General features: G+C 36.7%; 1 pseudogene; it reads right to left on the bottom strand.

Moving 5' to 3' along the window:
- Positions 1-4,836: 4,836 nt before the first annotated feature.
- On the bottom strand, positions 4,837-20,536 carry LOC130471598 (probable CoA ligase CCL7; annotated as a pseudogene).
- Between the last annotated feature and the right edge of the window lie 226 nt (positions 20,537-20,762).

Raw genomic sequence — 20,762 nt, 5'->3', positions numbered from 1 at the left:
TCCATTGAAATACAGTCCCATTTCCAGCTTGGAATCTCTAAAGGTTGGACCTTTCCTTGAGGTCTCCTGTGCTCTATCTTAACCTTCTGACAAGTCAGACATCTAGCCACAAATTCAGCTACTTCATTCCTCATTCTTGGCCATTAATAGACACTTTTCAGATCCTTATACAACTTGTCACCACCTAGGTGAACAAAATATGGTGTATTATGACCTTCTCTCATGAGACTTCCTTTAACTCTTCGCACATTTGACGCACACACCACCTTCCTTTGTGCCTAAAACTTCCATCAACATGGATCTAAAAATCTATTTTCTTCCCTTGCGAAATCTTTTCCTTGATTCGCTCCAAGTTGACATCTCCAATTTGATTCTCCTTAATCTCATCCATGCAAACAATATGGCTACTAGCTCTATGTCGTGGGTAGGGTACATTAGGTTTATACGCATTATAGGTATCATTTCCATCTGATAGAGTTAACACTAACGCGGTTGTCAAACGCATCTTTAGAGCTTGGAATGCTTCATCACGATTCTCATTCCATCCAAACTTAGCTTCTTTCTTCATCAAAGTAGTCATGGTTTGGCTATCTTAGTGAAATCTTTCACAAGCGGCTATAATATCCAGCTAAACTAAGAAAACTTCAAATTTCAGTGACACTCTTTGGTGTAGGCCATTCACTATTAACCTTAAACTTGGCAGGATTCACTGCAACTTCTTCCTTAGACGCTAGATACCCAAAAATGTGATATTCTCCATCCAGAATTCACACTTCGATAATTTGGCATAAAACTGGTTATCCCTAAGTGTACTTAACATAGACCTAAATGTCCAATATGCTCTTTATTGCTCTTCGAATACACCAAGATATCATCTACAAAAACACTAAAAACTTATCCATAAATGCATGGAACACACGATTCTTCAAGTCCATGAATATTGTAGGTGCACTAGCCAACCCAAATGGCATAGCAGTGAACTCGAAATGACTATATCTTGTCCTAAATGAAGTCTTTGGTATATCGTTATCCACAATTCTCAATTAATGATAACCTGATCACAATTCGATTTTCCAGAAATTTCATGTTTCCTTAAATTGGTCAAAATAGGTGTCTATCCTAGGCAAAAGGGTGTTTTGCTCTTAATTAAGACCTCATTGGTTTCCTTGTAGTCTATATAATGTCTCATACTCTTATCCTTCTCTTTCATAAAAACAATTGGTGCTCTCCATTGTGATGCACTTGGTCTAATATAACTTTTCTCCAACAAACCTTTCAATTGACCCTTCAACTCACTCACTTCTTTTGGAGTTATTCTATATGGGGCTTTCGAAATAGGTGCATTTTCAGGTTCTAAGTTTATAGTAAGGTCAATAGGTCGATTGGGAGGCATTTCCGGGGTCTCTTCCGGAAACACATCCAGAAACTCATTCACAACTTCAATGTCCTCAGGTATATCCTTAACTTTATTAATAAGGTCTCTCACATTGCATAAGAATAGTGGGTTCCCTTTACTGACTAGCTTCACGAGTTCAATTTCCGTGATAATTCATATGTTTCTAGGCTTACCCAAAACGACGACAGGTACTACTGTACTTAAGCTAGATCTCAAATCAACCTTCTTCTTTTCGCAGTCACTTTAGTCTTTGAATATGGCCAACCAATCCATCACTAAAATCACCTCCAATTCTCCTAATTTAATTTCAATCAGGTTAGACAGGAAAATGGTTTTGGCTATGGTCAAGGCACATTATAATGAATCTTGGTACTTACAATACTACCAGTTGGTATAATTATGGGTACCTCAATAACTCTGGTTCCAAACATCCTTTCTCTTTTTGCCAGTTTCACTTTCAATCTTGTTCTTCCTCACATGTACTCCATACAGATGAGAGGCCTTTCTATATATAGAGGGTATCTAGAGAAGTAAGGATCTCTCCAGATAGTAACAACTACGAATCCATTTGACAATACATTTTCAAACCTTTGAGCCCTAAGCTCTTCCGTTGCCACCACTTCAGGTGAAAATCTAGACAATTCTATGACTTGGAATAGTATTCCGTCAAAGACAACCCATCCATCTTCAGCTCAATAAATTTTTGGGCTTTCTGCTTTTTCAGTTAAGGTGGGTAAAACTTGTTTCTCAAGGCAATTTTGAATGATTTCCACCTAAATCCTGGTGTAGCTCTCAAAGCATTCACACACCTTTACCATCGTAAATAAGCTTCCCCCCCTAAAGTAATACACAACATTATTCACCCTAAGGTTCTCTGAACAGTTTACAACAACCATCAATTTATCAAACTTCCTAAGCCGGTCAAACTCCCCTTGGTACAGTGGAAGATTACTCTGGGCTACCATCTTGAACATTTCCCTAGCAGGGTCATTAATTGAATTTTGCCTAGTCTCTGCTAGGTTCTGAAGTACTACGGCTAGTTGCCTAACAATATTGGATATTCCTTGATCATCCGCGACTCACTTTAATGACTGGGTTTGACATGGACAACGCTAAGGTTACAGACCAACAAACCAATCAAATTACTTTGCAACAATGCATAAATTTTCAAACATGAGTTCGAACCACATAGCTAAGTGGAAACTAACAACGATGCACTTAGTTAATAATTAATTCGAGAAATAAAACACATAATCCCTTTGCGATACCCACAAAACTTTTAATCGAGATTTGAACTCAAGAGATAACAAAAGGAATTCGATGCTTTTATTAATACTTCAATGAAAAGGCCTTACATCCATCAATAACATTGCTTTTATTTCTCCAAATCATAATTGAGCTAATAACCATAAATAGTAGCTTTGCTACTTTATTAATCAACAAAATAAATTAAATAACTAAGGATTACAATTCTTTAAAGACTAATGTCATCACGACGATCATCTCTTTCTTTGTATTGTTCTAGAGTAAATTCTTGGTCATTAGGATCATCCATGTTGTCTTCCCGATCAGAATATTTATCTATAACCTCATCATCCTGTTGTGACACTCTATTAACCTAATTATTAGCTTTCGGTTCTATTTCAAAGCCACTATACAACTCAATAGTAGTTTTATGAACCACTGGATTCGGATTTTCAACCTCAACAACTTCACCATCATCATTCAATTTCTCATTTTCTTCCATTTCATACTCATCATCATCGTCATCACTATCTCATACTCATCATCATCTATGTCACCTAGACCTAATCCCATAGCAAGCATACCATCTTCATAGCACCTTTCTGCTAATTCAATGATTAGTCATAACCTCAGTATCATGCCTTTATCTACCATCTACAATACAATACTTCCTCCAACTAGGTGTATCATTCTCAAAATGCATATCACTGAACTTATGCTTAAGCTCTATATAAGGTGTACTATGGGGTAAACAATATACAATCATCTCAGGCATAACATCAATTTTCCTCAAATGTGGCAATCCTTAAGCGTCCCAAAATAGTTGTATGCAAGCTCAATCTTCTTCACATACACATATGGAGTCTCACTATCAAGGTTCTCTAACTGTCCTAAATTGGAAAACTTTGAAGGCAACATTCTTAAGTCTTAAAAACACACACTTAAGAGTCTCACTAATCGTGTTCCCAACAAAATTCAACCCCCTAAGGATACAATAAATAGTTCGTGGGGTCAGACAATTTTAATGCACAAGTATATGCTCAACATGAAATATGATGCAAATAATCACATAAAGCAAGATAAAACATGGTCAAAACATATACATGGCAATTAATAAATCACATTATCATATAAAATGCATACTTCAACTAATATGCCCTTCTTAATCTGAAGATAATAAAAATAATTCGAATTTAATTCGAAAATTTCGAATAAAAAAGAATTCGGAAAAATTAATTAATTTAAATAATAATCCAAACTTTTCAACTCATTTCAACGACACAAAATAATTGGTATTTGACCTTTAAAATATTGAGTACTCAAAATAATACGTTTTGACTTTAGGAAAATAATATTTAAAAATCCTAAAGTTCCGCAAATACCACTTTGTAGTATGAATTACTACAAAGAAGCATTAGTCTCCGATTACCACTTTGTAGTATTGCTTACTACAAAGAAGGAATGAAACTAAGCTCTAGTATACCACTTTGTAACACACTAATAATTTCTTGCTTTTATAAAACCATTTTCCAACTTAAAATAAAGGAATTACTAAAGTATTACCGCCACCGTGATAGCGGTTAAGGCTAGTACCAGAATTACGCAGCGGAATTTAATGACAACTAACTTTTCAAAAACATAAATAATAAATTATCGAGGCCTCCTACAAGTTGGAACCATAACGGCCCAAAAAACAAGGTATTAAAAGTTCAACAAATTCAAAACATAATTAAAGTATAGATAAAATAGTTTTAAAGTACGAAAGCATGCAACTCTCTCAATCATCCCAAGCCACATGATTTTGATCGTACTTTGATCTACCAACCTGCTACATTATTCTACTCCCCAACAATGCAAGTGCAAATGATCACTAGTGGAAAAAATACCTGTTGAGGGGGGCATTTTGGGTTTATTGAGGCGAACAAGGCCCGCTGCGACAGACGTAGCTTCAACAGCTCAGTGATCTGTTGAGGCGGGCTTTGTTCGCCTCAACAGGTGATCTGTTGTGGGGGGCTTTCAAAAGCCCGCCTCAACAACCTCTACAGAAACGCGAAAAATAAGGACCTGTTGAGGGGGGCATTTAAGAAGCCCGCCTCAACAACCTCCTCTGTTGAGGCTCACTTCTTAAATGCCCCCCTCAACAGGTCCTTATTTTTGCGCCATAAATTCATATGTTGTTGAGGCGTACATTAAAAGCCCCCTTCAACAACATTAATTTTTTTTTTTCCAAATTCTTTTAAAATATAAAATAGGCGGCAATAACCACAACTAGATATATACTCCATTGAGTATTGAAACCTGTACCCAATCAACACCAAAATAGCAAAGGTATGAATCTGCTTATCTTTGATAAATAAATCATTACATTAACTTCATTTATATTAACCCAACAGAGCAAAGCGTATATATAGTACGTATGTTTACAATTTTTAAACACCTAGCTAGTCTAACAAATTACAACTAATATTAACAACTAAAGACAAAAGGCTAGAGAGCTAATCTAACAAATGTCTCTAATCCAGCCACTTAGGTCCCTTTAGATCATGCATTACAAACCTTAAGTAAGGTCGTGTTGACTTTCTTCCAATCGACTCGATCCCTAGCCTGCAAGTTGCATGGAAGGAAAATATATATGAGTACCAAAGTTTACACTCACGATATTGTCTTTACATTCCATTGAAGCATAAAATTAAAAGATATAGTTGCAGACTATAGAGATAATTAAGTACGTTGTTGACCTATAACGACCTGATGAGCCTTAAATGTGTATAAATAGATTTGAATGAGTTTTAGAAAGTTAAAACTATGCATATTAGTCATGTAATAAGAATCAAATGAGTCCTTAGGTTCTTTAGTTCAAAGTTGGGAGCGGAAATGTCATTTTAGCTCTAAATATGACCTATAACGACCCAATGAGCCTTAAATGTGCATACGTAGATTAGAATGAGTTTTAGAAAGTTAACAATATGCATATTAGTCATGTAATAAGAATCAAATGAGTCCTTAGGTTCTTTAGTTCAAAGTTGGGAGCGGAAATGTCATTTTAGCTCTAAATATGACCTATAACGACCCAATGAGCCTTAAATGTGCATTAATAGATTAGAATGAGTTTTAGAAAGTTAAAACTATGCATATTAGTCATGTAATAAGAATCAAATGAATCCTTAGGTTCTTTAGTTCAAAGTTGGGAGCGGAAATGTCATTTTAGCTCTAAATATGACCTATAACGACCCAATGAGCCTTAAATGTGCATAAATAGATTCGAATGAGTTTTAGAAAGTTAAAATAATGCATATTAGTCACGTAATAAGAATCAAATGAATCCTTAGGTTGTTTAGTTCAAAGTTGGGAGCGGAAATACCATTTTAGCTCTAAATTGTGTTCTTTCACTTAGTTCTTAATGCTAAAATCAGAATAAGTGTCTATATTTTTAGATGCACGGATGTATGCTTGGATTTCATGGAAATTCCTGATAATCATCCATGTCTCAGGAACTAACACCGCCAGGTTAAATAAACATATTGTACAATTCTGGTAATGCATAGCATTCTATTTACCATTTCATGTTCTAGGAACCGAACCACAGAAATCAGAAATAAAAACAGGATGCTAATTGTGCTATTATTCAAAATATGCTCATGCAAGAACAAACACCTGAAAACCCTTGTATTTGATGAGCTCTTTCAGCCTGTCAACCACATAAAGCTGCCCTTCATCATCGAAGTACCCAAGATCTCCTGTATGTACCCAGCCTTGATTATCAATAGTCGACTTGGTGGCTTGTGGATTATTAAAGTAACCTGCAAATGACACAATAATGAGTACTACGTTGGGAAACTATAACCAAAACAGAAAACAGAACAACATTGTGCTTCACCTTATCTCATCGCAACAATTATCTAAGGCCATTAATATTAATGCATTTGCAAATAAATGCGATTAAACTTGTAAAACTATTATTTGTCCACAACTTCACTTTTTCTTCTGTGTAAACGCTGGTTCTATCCATCTCAAAGCTTCATTTTTTGACCTAAAGTATACACTACTGTATAACCAAATATTAGTTGCATGTACAGCTTTCCAAGAACAAGAGCTAGACTGTAAACATATTATTTTTCGGAAACTGCCTAGCTTCTAAACATAGTTTTATTTATAGCTTACCGGCATAAATCACACAATTCTGTAAACCTACCATTTAAGGTTTCAGATCATAAACATGATAGTAACTTTCCTAGGATCAAAGCAGCTCAGAGTAAAATGCTTACTGATAATCTTCAGTCTACGCAAAGGAATATGATAAGGAAAATGTGTATAAAGTCCTTTTTCAATGGGAAAAACAGTAAAACTAATCATTACCTTTCATCATATTACGCGGACCCATATTTCACCCAGTTGCTTAGGATGTATCTACTTTAATTATCTGAGCTCAATACCTGCAACCAACATTCCAGTTGAGCCAGAATGTCGACCACCTAGTCTTGGGTGTTCTATAGAGATGACTCCACATGTTCCTGTCATACCGTACCCCTGAAAGGCACAATGTGAGTCGTATCAGAGAACAGTTTACCAAATAAACCCGCAAGCGCTAACCAAGACGCGAAAGTACATCCGTAAAGTAATACTAGTCAGTTCCATTAATAAGTAACAAGCTGCGGTAGATACTCTACTTCCAATTATCAAATCTTAAGAGTATTATCATCCACGAATTCATGATCATTCACCGTCATAAAAAGCCTAGACGTCTATAATTTCAATATTTCATCAACAGGACAACGTCAGGTGCTAAGTTGCTAACTGCGAAAGTTATACGGGGATTAAGTCAAATATCTATTCTACAAGGGAACACTTGACCTGTTAAAAAAATAAAAAAAACAAGGGAACACTTGACTACTTGAGATCCCTTGTGAAATTGAAAAAGATAATGTCTAAACAAAAATATTGAATCTTTTTATTTATCAAAGCAATCACATACTTCGTTGACCTTTGTTTTATAGAATTACACTATTCATGAAGAATCTTGACGTGTGCAACTAGTATGCATAGATTCAGAGTTGTTAATATTCTTGTAGGAAAAAGAATCATAAAATATAACAAAATCAAGTGAAGTCAAAGAATAACAAGAATTACTCTACTAAATAAACAATAAATAATGTATCATGGGAATATTCAAAGGAAATTTCCTCTTTTTCAGGCCATTAAAAGATAGAGAATTGTTAGAAACCATTTCATACTCATTAAGAATGTGACAGAAAACATCATAAACAATTCTTTAAAAATGATGAAAGAGAAATGTAGTTCAATATACCTGAACTATCATAGCCTGAGGCATAGTGTTAGAACACTCTGCATCATCTCCTTCCCCAAAGGCGCAGCCCCAGAACCAATCCGCTTCAAAGATGAAATATCATATTTCTTGACAGCACCATGCTTAGCCAATGCAAGCATAATTGGAGGAACAACCCACAATCTAGTAATCTTATACTTCTCAATAGCTTTTAACATCAACTCGAAATCAAACTTAGCCATACTAACAACTGTATATCCTTTCTGCAATTGAGCATACAAAATCAAAGCCAGTCCAAACACATGAAACATAGGAACCACACACAAGAACACATCATCGGTTTCGCCCTTGAATTCTTGATCACTTGTCATCATCAAAGACGCAGCAATGAAATTCTCATGAGTTAGTATAACACCTTTACTGATACCAGTTGTACCAGATGAATAGAACAATGCAGCAGTATCACTTTGTTTTATCAAAACCTTTTGAAATTCCACAGTAGACCCATTAACCAAATCATTGAAATATACAACTTTAGAACTCGAATTTAAAACCCCTTTTCCCTTAGACCCTAGAATCAAAGCAGACATATTAAGACCCTTAACTTGTCCCAAAGTTCTGGAACTGTGACAACTAATTTGGGCTTACAATCATCAACTTGTTTCTTAATCTCTGAAACTCTATATATTGGATTCACAGTAGTTGCAATTGCACCAACTGCAATAACACCCAGAAAAATTACAAGGTATTGGATAGAATTTGGGGCTAATAATACTAATTATTCGATCACTCAGTTAGAAAATACCTAACTTCTAATCAAGTTGAACCCTACAAAAATTTATCTGAACTAGAAAAACCACAAAAAATTAACCTAACTTCTATTTTGTAACTGAACTAGAAAAACCACAAATATCAAACCCTAATTTGTAAATTCATCAAATATTGGAACATTAGCCTAAATTCTCTGCATAATCAACTCATTATGCTCAACTAATTGAAGAGAAACTGAATTTTAAGAACAAGCAAAACAAGAATCAATTATAAACTAACCTTGACAGATATATTGCGTCACTGTGTGAAACAGAGTCAACCGAGATAGCTAGAAAGACGACGGTCGGCGGCGACTGTTATGGAAGAGGAGTCGAGGAAGGTGGTGGTGGAGCCGCGCGGTGAGGAGCCGGCAGAAGCGTTGGAAGGTTCTTGCAATTGATTTGTTCGAATAGAGATTTGAAGAGATTTGTACGTGTTATTGGTGAGAGTAACTTAATTGTTTTAAATTTTGTTTTGTGAATATCTATTGAAGCGAACAAAACGAAGCCCCCTTCAACAGGATGCTACCTATTGAGGCGGGCAACATAAAGCCCCCTTCAACAGGGTCTATAGAAGCGAACATAACAAAAGCCCGCCCCAACCTGTTAGTTAAACTTTTGACCCGCGTTGACTAAGTGGTTATTGAGGCTCACTTATATACGCCCCCCTCAACAAGGGGGCTACAACAGGGGTTTTTTCCACTAGTGGATGGATCTGTTAGGTTATGATACATATGACAAAACATAAATCATGCGGAAAACCTTAATGCCAGGAAACATATTATTTACACATAATCATTTAGCATAGTTTAGATGTATACACTTTGTAGCGTGCCCTCCCTAGCTGCCCGAACCGAACAAGAACAAGTCTTTAGGACTCCAAGTGTCGTCCCTCCGTAGATAGTCCACAGCACGTCCGGATCCGCCTTAAGCTTGACCAACTAGAATCGCCCTTAAGGTTCCTAGGATTTTCGGCTAAATAGGTTGCAAGTGTTTGGCTGATTTTGTTCTAAAATCTTACCTTTGAATACTTCAATTGATGTATATAAATCTGTGACCCTAGGCACCTATTTATAGAGTTTATGGAAAGGACTTATAATCCTATTAGAATACTAGTTTATTTAATTATAATCCTGCTAGGACTCTAATTAAATAATCTTTATCTATTAGGATTAGATTTAATCATATGACGAATCCCGGTAGCCTTAGGATTCGAGTAACACACACGAGTGACGCACAAGCACCGCACGCAGGCCTTTACGGCCCACGCACAGCGCAAGGCCCAGCTCGTCGCTGCCTTTGATCCGCGCGCGCGCCCAAGGCCTTGGCTGGGCCTGGCCTTCGCGCTGGGCCTGGTCGAGGATTTGGCGTGTGTTTGCTCTTTGGCTTGTTAGGCGATGGCCCAGCTTCGTGCTGGGCCTTCGTTTGGCAGGCCTCTTCCGATGCTAATTCGTACGATACACTTCCGATTAAATTCCCGATTCCGGAATTCATTTCCGATACGAACAATATTTAATATTTCCGATTCCGGAATTAATTTCCGTTTCAAACAAATATTTAATATTTTCGTTTCCGGAATTATTTTCCGATTTCGATAATATTTCCGATTCTGACAATATTTCCGTTTCCGGCATTATTTCCGATTCCGGCAATATTTCCATTTCAAATAATATTTTCCGATACGTACCATGTTTCCGTTTCCGGCAACATCTACGACATAGATAATATTTATATTTCCGATACGATCCATATTTCCGTTTCCGGCAATATCATCGTTTCCGGAGTATTTACTTGCTTGCTTTTGACGATCTCAGCTCCCACTGAAACCAAGATCCGTCGATTCCGAATATCCATAGATGGAGTATTTAATGCCATTAAATACTTGATCCGTTTACGTACTATTTGTGTGACCCTACGGGTTCAGTCAAGAGTAAGTTGTGGATTAATATCATTAATTCCACTTGAACTGAAGCGGCCTCTAGCTAGGCATTCAGCTCACTTGATCTCACTGAATTTATTAACTTGTTAATTAATACTGAACCGCATTTATTAGACTTATCATTAAATTCATAATTGGACCAAGGGAATTATTTCCTTCAGTCTCCCACTTGTCCTTAGGGAGAAGTGTGCATTTCCTAATTCCTTTGTCGCTCGATGCTTGCTCTTGAACATAAGGTAAGAGTTGTCATCCTTATTACGTCCAGGGGTGTTTCTCGGTTTTAGAGTTCAACTGATCAAATAAACAGATAATCATAGCCTATGATTCATCTGAGCACGGCCATGCATTTTACAGTTTCTAGCTCTCCGAGTGACCTTGTACAACTTTTTAGCATCTCATCCCAATTTATGGGAGGACAATCCCAATCTTGCGATCTTGAGATTAGACTTCGTTTGATAGGTGATTACCTGAGCGTTGCCTTTATAGCCTCCTTTTACGGTGCGACGGTTGGTCAACATCAAAGTAAGCAGTTCTCAAACAAGTAATCTCAAACAAACAACTATTGAGGATTTAGTGTGTAATAATTTTAATGAAATTTACTTATGACAGATTTTTATCTCTTACAGTAAAGTTTCATAGGTCTGTCCGATACTAATCTTCCCAAAGTAAGTATCTATGCAAATGATTATGACATTGCCATGTCCACATAGTTCAAGAAACAGAACTACTAGTCATCTTGCATTCTAGTCGTCTAACGTTTTCTATGCGTCCATCTTTATAGAAAACTCCAACCAGGGACCATTTTCCACTTCTGACATTCAAGTTCACTTGATAGACATTTCTTAGTCACAGGACTGGTCCTGACAGTTTATCTTGAATATTTCGTCAAATTGAAGGGACTCATCATTTAATAAACCACAAATTAAATGGAAAATAAATTCTATTCCTTTATTGTGAATGATTAACCAATAATGTTTTACAAAGTATTAAACTCTAAAACTTTAAAACATTAAACAAGGACATCAAAGTCATTCTGCAATATGCTTGATTCCCATAGCTACAGTATGCGAGTTGTGCTTCGTCTGCGGCAGAGGTTTAGTAAATGGATCTGATATGTTGTCATCAGTTCCAATCTTGCTTATCTCGACTTCTTTTCTTTCAACGAACTCTCGTAGAAGGGGAAATCTACGAAGTACATGCTTGACTCTTTGGTGGTGTCTAGGCTCCGTTGCCTATGCAATAACCCCGTTATTATCACAATACAGGGCTATTGGTCCTTTAATGGAGGGGACTACACCAATTTCACCTATGAACTTCCTTAGCCATATAGCTTCCTTTGTTGTTTCATGTGCAGCAATGTACTCCGCTTCAGTTGTAGAATCCGCAATGGTGCTTTGCTTAGCACTTTTCCAGCTTACTGCACCTCCGTTGAGGCAGAAGACAAACCCAGACTGTAATCTCAAATCATCTTTGTCGGTTTGGAAACTTGCGTCCGTATAGCCTTTAACAATTAATTCATCATCTCCACCATAGACCAGGAAGTCATCTTTGTGCCTTTTCAGGTACTTCAGAATGTTCTTGGCAGCAGTCCAATGTGCCTCTCCTGGGTCTGACTAGTATCTGCTCGTAGCACTGAGTGCGTACGCAACATCCGGGCGTGTACATATCATAGCATACATTATTGAACCAATCAATGATGCATATGGAATCCCATTCATTCGTCTACGCTCATCAAGTGTTTTTGGGCACTGAGTCTTGCTTAGAGTCATTCCATGAGACATGGGTAGGTAGCGTCGCTTGGAGTCTGCCATCTTGAACCTTTCAAGCACCTTATGGATATAAGTGCTTTGACTAAGTCCAATTATCTTCAATTCTTAGATCTATCTCTGTAAATCTTGATGCCCAATATGTACTGTGCTTCTCCTAGATCCTTCATCGAAAAACATTTCCCAAGCCAAATCTTGACAGAGTTCAACATAGGAATGTCATTTCCGATAAGTAATATGTCGTCGACATATAATACTAGAAAAGCAATTTTGCTCCCACTGACCTTCTTGTATACACAAGATTCGTCTGTGTTCTTGATGAAACCAAAGTCACTGTCTGCTTCATCAAAACGTATATTCTAGCTCCTTGATGCCTGCTTCAATCCGTAGATTGATTTCTTAAGCTTGCATACCTTTTTAGCATTTTTTGGATCCTCAAAACCCTCAGGTTGTGTCATAAACACAGTTTCTGTTAAAACGTCGTTTAAGAAAGCGGTTTTGACATCCATCTGCCATATTTCGTAATCGTAATATGCAGCAATTGCTAACATTATCCGAATAGACTTTAGCATTGCTACTGGTGAAAAGGTTTCATCGTAATCCACACCGTGGACTTGCCTGTAACCTTTTGCAACCAATCTAGCTTTGAAAACTTCAAGTTTTCCATCCTTGTCCTTTTTCAGTTTGTAAACCCATTTGCTTCCTATGGCTTGGTAGCCATTTGGCAAATCGACCAAATCCCACACTTGGTTTTCAGACATGGAGTCTAATTCAGATTGCATGGCTTCTTGCCATTGCTTGGAGCTAGGGCTCGTCATAGCTTGTTTGTAATTCGCAGGTTCATCACTTTCAAGTAACAGAACGTCATAGCTCTCGTTCGTCAAAATACCTAAGTACCTTTCCGGTTGAGATCTATATCTTTGCGATCTAAGCGGGGTTACATTTCTAGATTGACCATGATTCTTACCAGATACTTCTAAAGATCTCTGAGTTTCATCCTGAAAGTCATCTTGAGGATTCTCTAGAGTTTGTTGTTCGACTCGAATTTCTTCGAGGTCTACTTTTCTCCCACTTGTCATTTTGGAAATGTGATCCTTTTCCAAAAAGATACCATCTCGAGCAACAAACACCCTGTTCTCAGATGTATTGTAGAAGTAATACCCCTTTGTTTCCTTTGGATAGCCCAAAAGGATACATTTGTCAGATTTTGGATGAAGTTTGTCTGAAATTAATCGTTTGACGTATACTTCACATCCCCAAATCTTAAGAAAAGACACATTTGGAGGCTTTCCAAACCATAACTCATATGGAGTCTTTTCAACAGCTTTAGACGGAGCTCTATTTATAGTGAGTGCAGCTGTATTTAGTGCATGTCCCCAAAATTCTATTGGAAGTTCGGCCTGACCCATCATTGATCTAACCATGTCTAGCAAGGTTCTGTTCCTCCGTTCCGACACACCGTTCCATTGTGGTGTTCAAGGAGAAGTCAATTCTGATAGAATTCCACATTCTTTCAGATGGTCATCAAATTCATAGCTCAGATATTCACCGCCTCTATCAGAGCGCAGTGCCTTAATCTTCTTGCCTAATTGATTCTCTACTTCACTCTGAAATTCCTTGAATTTGTCAAAGGATTCAGACTTATGCTTCATTAGGTAGACATAACCATATCTACTGAAGTCATCAGTGAAAGTGATAAAGTAGCTAAAACCACCTCTAGCATTTGTACTCATTGGTCCACATACATCTGTATGGATTAAACTCAATAGTTCAGTTGCTCTTTCTCCAACTTTAGAGAAAGGTTGCTTTGTCATTTTGCCAAGTAAACATGATTCGTATTTACCATAATCCTCTAAGTCAAATGGTTCTAGAATTCCTTCCTTTTGAAGTCTTTCTATGCGTTTCAAGTTAATATGGCCTAATAGACAATGCCACAGATAGGTGAGATCTGAATCATCCTTTTTGGCCTTTTTGGTATTTATGTTATAAACTTGTTTGTTGTGATCTAATAAATAAATTCCATTGACTAATCTAGCAGATCTATAAAACATCTCTTCAAAATAAAACAAACAACTATTGTCTTTTATTAAAAAGGAAAATCCCTTAGCATCTAAGCAAGAAACAGAAATGATGTTTTTAGTAAGACTTGGAACATAGAAACACTCTTCCAGTTCCAAAACTAGCCCAAAGGGCAACGACAAATAATAAGTTCCTACAGCTAATGCAGCAATCCGTGCTCCATTTCCCACTCGTAGGTCGACTTCACCCTTGCTTAACCTTCTACTTCTTCTTAGTCCCTGTGGATTGGAACATAAGTGTGAGCCACAACCTGTATCTAATACCCAAGAAGTTGAATTAGCAAGTATACAGTCTATAACGAAAATACCTGAAGATGGAACGACTGTTCCGTTCTTCTGATCTTCCTTTAGCTTTGGATATTCTCTTTTGTAATGGCCTATTCCATCACAATAAATGCAGCTTGATGTGGACTTGTCCTGCTTTGATTTAGCATTGCCCTTGGACTTTCCACCTTTCTTGAAGGGTCTCCCTTTAGCCTTGAGTAAATCTTTGGCTTCACAGTCCAGTATTATCTCAGCCTTTCTGACAAGGTCAACAAATTCTGCAACTGTTTCTTCTCTAGCTAGGTTCACTTAGGTATAGTTGCTTGAAGCGACCAAACCCACTGTGCAGTGAATTGAGCAAGATAGAGACTGCCATCCTTTCGCTTATTTGTGTTCCTAGTAGACTTAGGCGATCAAAATATGAAAGCATAAGATCCACATGGAACCTTAGTGGGACGCCCACCCTTTGTTTAGTGCGAAGGAGCTGAACATGTGTTTCTTGGACTTCCATCCTATAACACCTGTTAGGAGAACTAACCTTTAGACTAGACATTGATTCAATCAACTCATGGACGTTTAGGTCCCTGTCCTCCGTGCTTCCACGACAGATATCCCTCAGATTCTTAATGAGCGTAAAAGGTTCGTAAGCTACAAACTTTCTAGCCCATTCATCAGGGATATTGTTCAGCATGAGACTCATAACCTTTTTGAGATCCGCATCCCAGGCGGAAAATCTTTCAGGGGTCATGTCTCTGGCATCGTAGCTTGGCATGGGATGTAACAGCACATACTCAAGTCCATTGAGTCTGACTATATCAACTAGCTTAGCTTCCCATTCAAGAAAATTTGTTAGGTTCAGCTTGACCATAAGCTCAGAACCCATGATGATGTTTTGATTATTGTTTGCCATAGTTAAACTACAATAGAAAAAGAATAAACAAATAAATAATCATTCACAGTTTCTCTTAATAAACTTAAATTCTAGCATACATGCATAATTTAATGTTCATTAAGCATTTTATTCAAGTTATGTGTTCCGGCAGGTGTGAATAAAATGATTCCAAGATCCTAAAACCCATTGAAGAATTAAGCACATTATGTATTTAGACTCAATTCTAAAATCTTTTAGGTAAGCAAAAGCCTTTTGCTAATAGTCTAGAAACTACCTTTGGTTGATAGGCACGTCTAAGAACTTATTAGGTTAACCTATCGTTTTTGCCACGACATAAAAGGACTCCTTACTTATATCCTTGAGTTTCACCAAAACTAACATGTACTCACAATTATTTGTGTACCTTACCCCTTTAGGATCAATAAGTAACACCTCGCTGAGCGTAAAACTATTACTAGATTGATGTAAAGGTTATCCAAGTAAGTGTTATTTTGGCATGGCACCTTTTAACTCAATTTTTTTTTTAAGTTTTGAACTTAAGGCTCTTACTATGTTGGTTAGATTTTAAGTGAACTAAAATCCTTAATCAAGCAACATAATCAAGCTTCAATCTCATGCATATTCAAGACATATTTAAAAGCAATAAATAACTTAAAGCATGCATAAGATAAATGTGATCTAGTATGGCCCGACTTCATCTTGAAGCTTCAACTTCAAAGTCTGTCTTGAAAATGGATTGGAAACTCCGTCTTGAATTTCACCGTGGGAGGTGCCATTTTCTTTAAACAGGATCAGCTATACTTAAACTAATTACAACTATTTGATGGTACGCAGACCATATTTGAATTGAAAAACTGATTTGGTGCATTAGACCAATTACATTCAAATTAATGGTACGCAGACCATATTTTCTATCCTATTTGGGCCATACTAGTCACTTCATAACCTGCAAAACAGTACATATACAATATATACCATTCACCCATTCATTATCATGAATGGCCCACATAGCTGGTTAGTAAAAACACATTGTATGCATCACATAAATATTTGCAGCAATTAATCAAGGGCACCAATAATCTACCAATTATTCAGTCCTTATTAATTCTAATCAAGTTGTTTAACCTTAAAGGATTTGTAAATCTAATCAAGAGTTTTCGTAATTAATTGCAAATTGCTCCCACTTAAACAAATAAATTCATATGCTTTACTAATTTTAAACATAAAAATGTATTTCTAGTCTAACCGGAAACATACAAATTTATTTAAAATTTAAAGGTCATATAAATTTATAATTGAATCGATTTTATTTAATTTATTTTCAGTTGATTTAAATGAATTTAAATTAATTCAAGATTTAATTTTAGTTAAATAATTAGTATAAATTAAAATTTATAATAATTATAATATTCAAAATTAAATCCGAGAAAACAATTTAAATTATTAATTTTAAAATTAATTAAAATTATTTCCGAACTGAAAATTCCAAATTAAAATTAAGACGAACCAATCGGGTCAAGACAAGGCCATGGGCTTGCGCCCATACCTCGTCAAGTCCAACAAGCAACAAACCCCTTGTCACTCGATTGATCGTACCGCAAAGCCCAAGCAACAACGCACCAAGGCGTCAGGCCCTGCGAGCCACGCTTGCGCGCAGCCCACTCGCCCATCACCTTGGCGCGCTGCTGGGCATGGCTTGCTGGACAGCTCGTCGCTGCCTTGGCTCATGCCTTGCCGTGCTGCTGGGCGAGGCAACGCATGTGTGGCGCAACATCCATTGCTGCCCACGCGTGCTTGCCTTGCTCGATGCACTTGCTCGCCCGTTGCCCCATCGCCCCACACGCGTAGCACACAAACCTTAGGCACATTGCCTTGTGCATGCCACGCTCGTTGCTCGCTGCATTCGTACCGCACGGGCGACGAGCTCCCTTGCTCGTCGTCGCGTGCCCGCACTATACAACACCCCTTAAGGGTAACACGTAGCTTCCTTTGCTTTGTGCATGCAACATTTATGGGAGTTTTCAAAAAAAATTAAAAAAATTTTAATTTAAAATTAATGACAAATTTATAAAACATATTAATTTCATAATTTTAGGGCGAAAAATCGAAAATTTATTAATCAATTAATTTCCGATTAACATGGATTCAAATCTAGGTCATAAAAATTTAAAATTTAACATAAATTAACAATTTTTATGGTGGATGTTAATCATGGATACCTAATTAAATTATTAATTAATTATGAAAAGCAAATCAATTCTAAATTATTCGAATTTCAACAAATTAATCATAATTACAAATTAGGTTGTATAATTAACAAGACTAGGCATTCATAATTGTTAAACATATACTGTAGGTCAATCAAAAACTCAAGATTTATCAACAAGAATCACAAATATTCAATTTAACATCTTAAATTTACAAACTTTGGCGTTCGAAAAACTAAAACCTCCGAAAAGTCATAGTTAGGCTTCGAATTTGGGAATTCTGGGTTTCGGCGAAAAAAGTTATTTTTCTCAAAATTTTAGAAAGCCTTTTACATGCGAAATTGACACAAAAATCACTCGATTTGGATGAGTAACGAATATTTTGCCGAAAAACTACGTACATATAATTAAATAAACGCAATTTGCAATTAATTACGAAAACTAATCACCTCTTTTAATTACTTGCAAATTTGTAAAATTTAACCAATCCGTGTACGTACTATTTGTGTGACCCTACGGGTTCAGTAAAGAGTAAGTTGTGGATTAATATCATTAATTCCACTTGAACTGAAGCGGCCTCTAGCTAGGCATTCAGCTCACTTGATCTCACTGAATTTATTAACTTGTTAATTAATACTGAACCGCATTTATTAGACTTATCATTAAATGCATACTTGGACCAAGGGCATTATTTCCTTCAGGATTATCATAGGGTCATTAAGGCAAAGGCCATGACCAAAAGACACAAAGCACGTAGTCAGCAAAAAGCTGAGTACTTACAAGGCTAGAGTGAGATAAAACTATAAACATGCATCACTCACTAAGTACTAATCAACATGCAAAAGTCATTAAATAAATAACAAGCAAATCATGAATACAAGACTAGACTCTTGACTCGACTCTTGACTCACAATTTAATTAGAATAAGCTTCGAACGGGCCAAAAGAATATTCCATAAAGGAAAGGTGATGGGAGCCAACCATACACCAAATAATAAATAATAAAATCGGGCCATACCGAGTGTCGGGCCATACCGACGGAATTCCTGCGCATAATATGAATGAAACAACGTCTTGTAGTATCATTACGTAGGAGATCAAGCTTTCCGGAAAGTCTCCCCCCATTGTTCATACTCAAGGTATATACGTTCCAAGAGTTTTGAAGCTTGTTCTGGTTGCACTTTACGTTTATTAATATTTTATTAAAGGTGAACTCGAGAATCAACAAACATACATACATACATACATACAGACATACATACATACATACATACATACATACATACATACATACATACATACATACATACATACATACATACATACATACATACATATAGTTAATAAACGACAACCAAAACAATCTCATTTTAATCCTTTAGGACTTGTGATCAATAAATCAAGACGTAGTGAACTTACTACCAAGTTCCTTCTCACAAAAGGTGAGATTCCACATCATGCCTGTTAACATGAGGGTTGTGCCCTAGCACGACAAATCCTAATTCATTTCATATAAAATATTCCCAACTGAACCCTACATGTGCGGTGGCTTACGTGAGCTAACCCTTCACATGTGGTAAATAAATAGTACAACGAGGTACGAATAATTGGCTCAAAGTATGCTAGACATCACGTACAATAGCATAATAATAAATAATCCATCCCTTGCATGTGAAGCAAACCATACATGCATAAATATTGAACAACATGATTGACAATGAAATGCATACTCATAATAATCCCAACATGCTTGTTCAATCAACAATTCAATAATTCCAATAATAATAATTCACATGATTGTCCACCAAATCAAATATGAATTCACCAAGTTCACGTAATATCATTCACATCAATAAATAATCACGTAATGTGCCTTAACAAATAATGTGGTCGCCCTAGACTTGTACGTACCTGGAATACCTAAGTATGGGGGCCACTGTGCGAATCACAACTGTAATACCCCGAATTTCTAAAACTTGATTAATTATGCTAAATTATTTTTATTTAGCTTAAAACCGTTTTAAAATCCTAATTTCAAACTTTATTTTAATTAACGAAGTTTTATTGCAATTGAGTTTTAATATCGTTACACGATTTAATTTTTTCTTTTTTCCATCGTTTTATAATTTAATTTTTACGAGCTCAAACTACCTTTTTAAATCTTATTTATTTCGAATTTTTAATGATTTTGGAACGTTCTTATTTTATTCGAAAACTAAATTTATTTTATGTTATCGATATTTTATAAAGAATTATTTGAAAATCTGATTTTAATTAAACATTCCTATTTATATCAATTCCTAAATATAGCAAAGAAATTTCAGAATTTATCCTAACCATATGAAATTACGAAAATGCCCTTGAAAGCACCAAGATTCCATTTCCTTTTCTTCTCTTTGCTCTCCACGTACAAAGCAAGAATGAAGAAATTTCTTCATTCCTCTCCACCCTCAATTCAGTCCACATTCATGCCTTAATCCCCTAGAATTTGAGCTTCTTCTTCACTCTACTTGACACTACAAATAACCATGAATTGTCTCAAATACTCCAACCCAAAAACCAGTTAACAAAATTGAGAAAATATCACCCCCATTGACCACTGTCAACCGCCACCACCATTCTCCGTCAACCACCACTATCAACCCCACTGTCACCATTACCCGCCTCATCTCCTCCACCACCTACTGTCCGTCACCACCGTAGCTAACCAGAACCACCCCCGCACCACCGTGTTCCCTACTCTCTCTCCCCTCTTCGCACTCCCCTGTCTCCTTTTTCTTTCTCCTCCGGCTCACCACCAGTGGTGCGACCACCACCCACCGACATATCCCTCGCCGGTCCATTTAGTTTTCTCTTCCACCATCGACGGCGAGCCACCTCTGC

The sequence above is a fragment of the Spinacia oleracea genome, chromosome 4 (genome assembly GCF_020520425.1).
Source record: "Spinacia oleracea cultivar Varoflay chromosome 4, BTI_SOV_V1, whole genome shotgun sequence".
In the NCBI taxonomy this organism is placed as follows: domain Eukaryota; kingdom Viridiplantae; phylum Streptophyta; class Magnoliopsida; order Caryophyllales; family Amaranthaceae; genus Spinacia; species Spinacia oleracea.
Note: the sequence above shows the minus strand (reverse complement) of the source record. Positions and strands in the feature narration are given on the sequence as shown.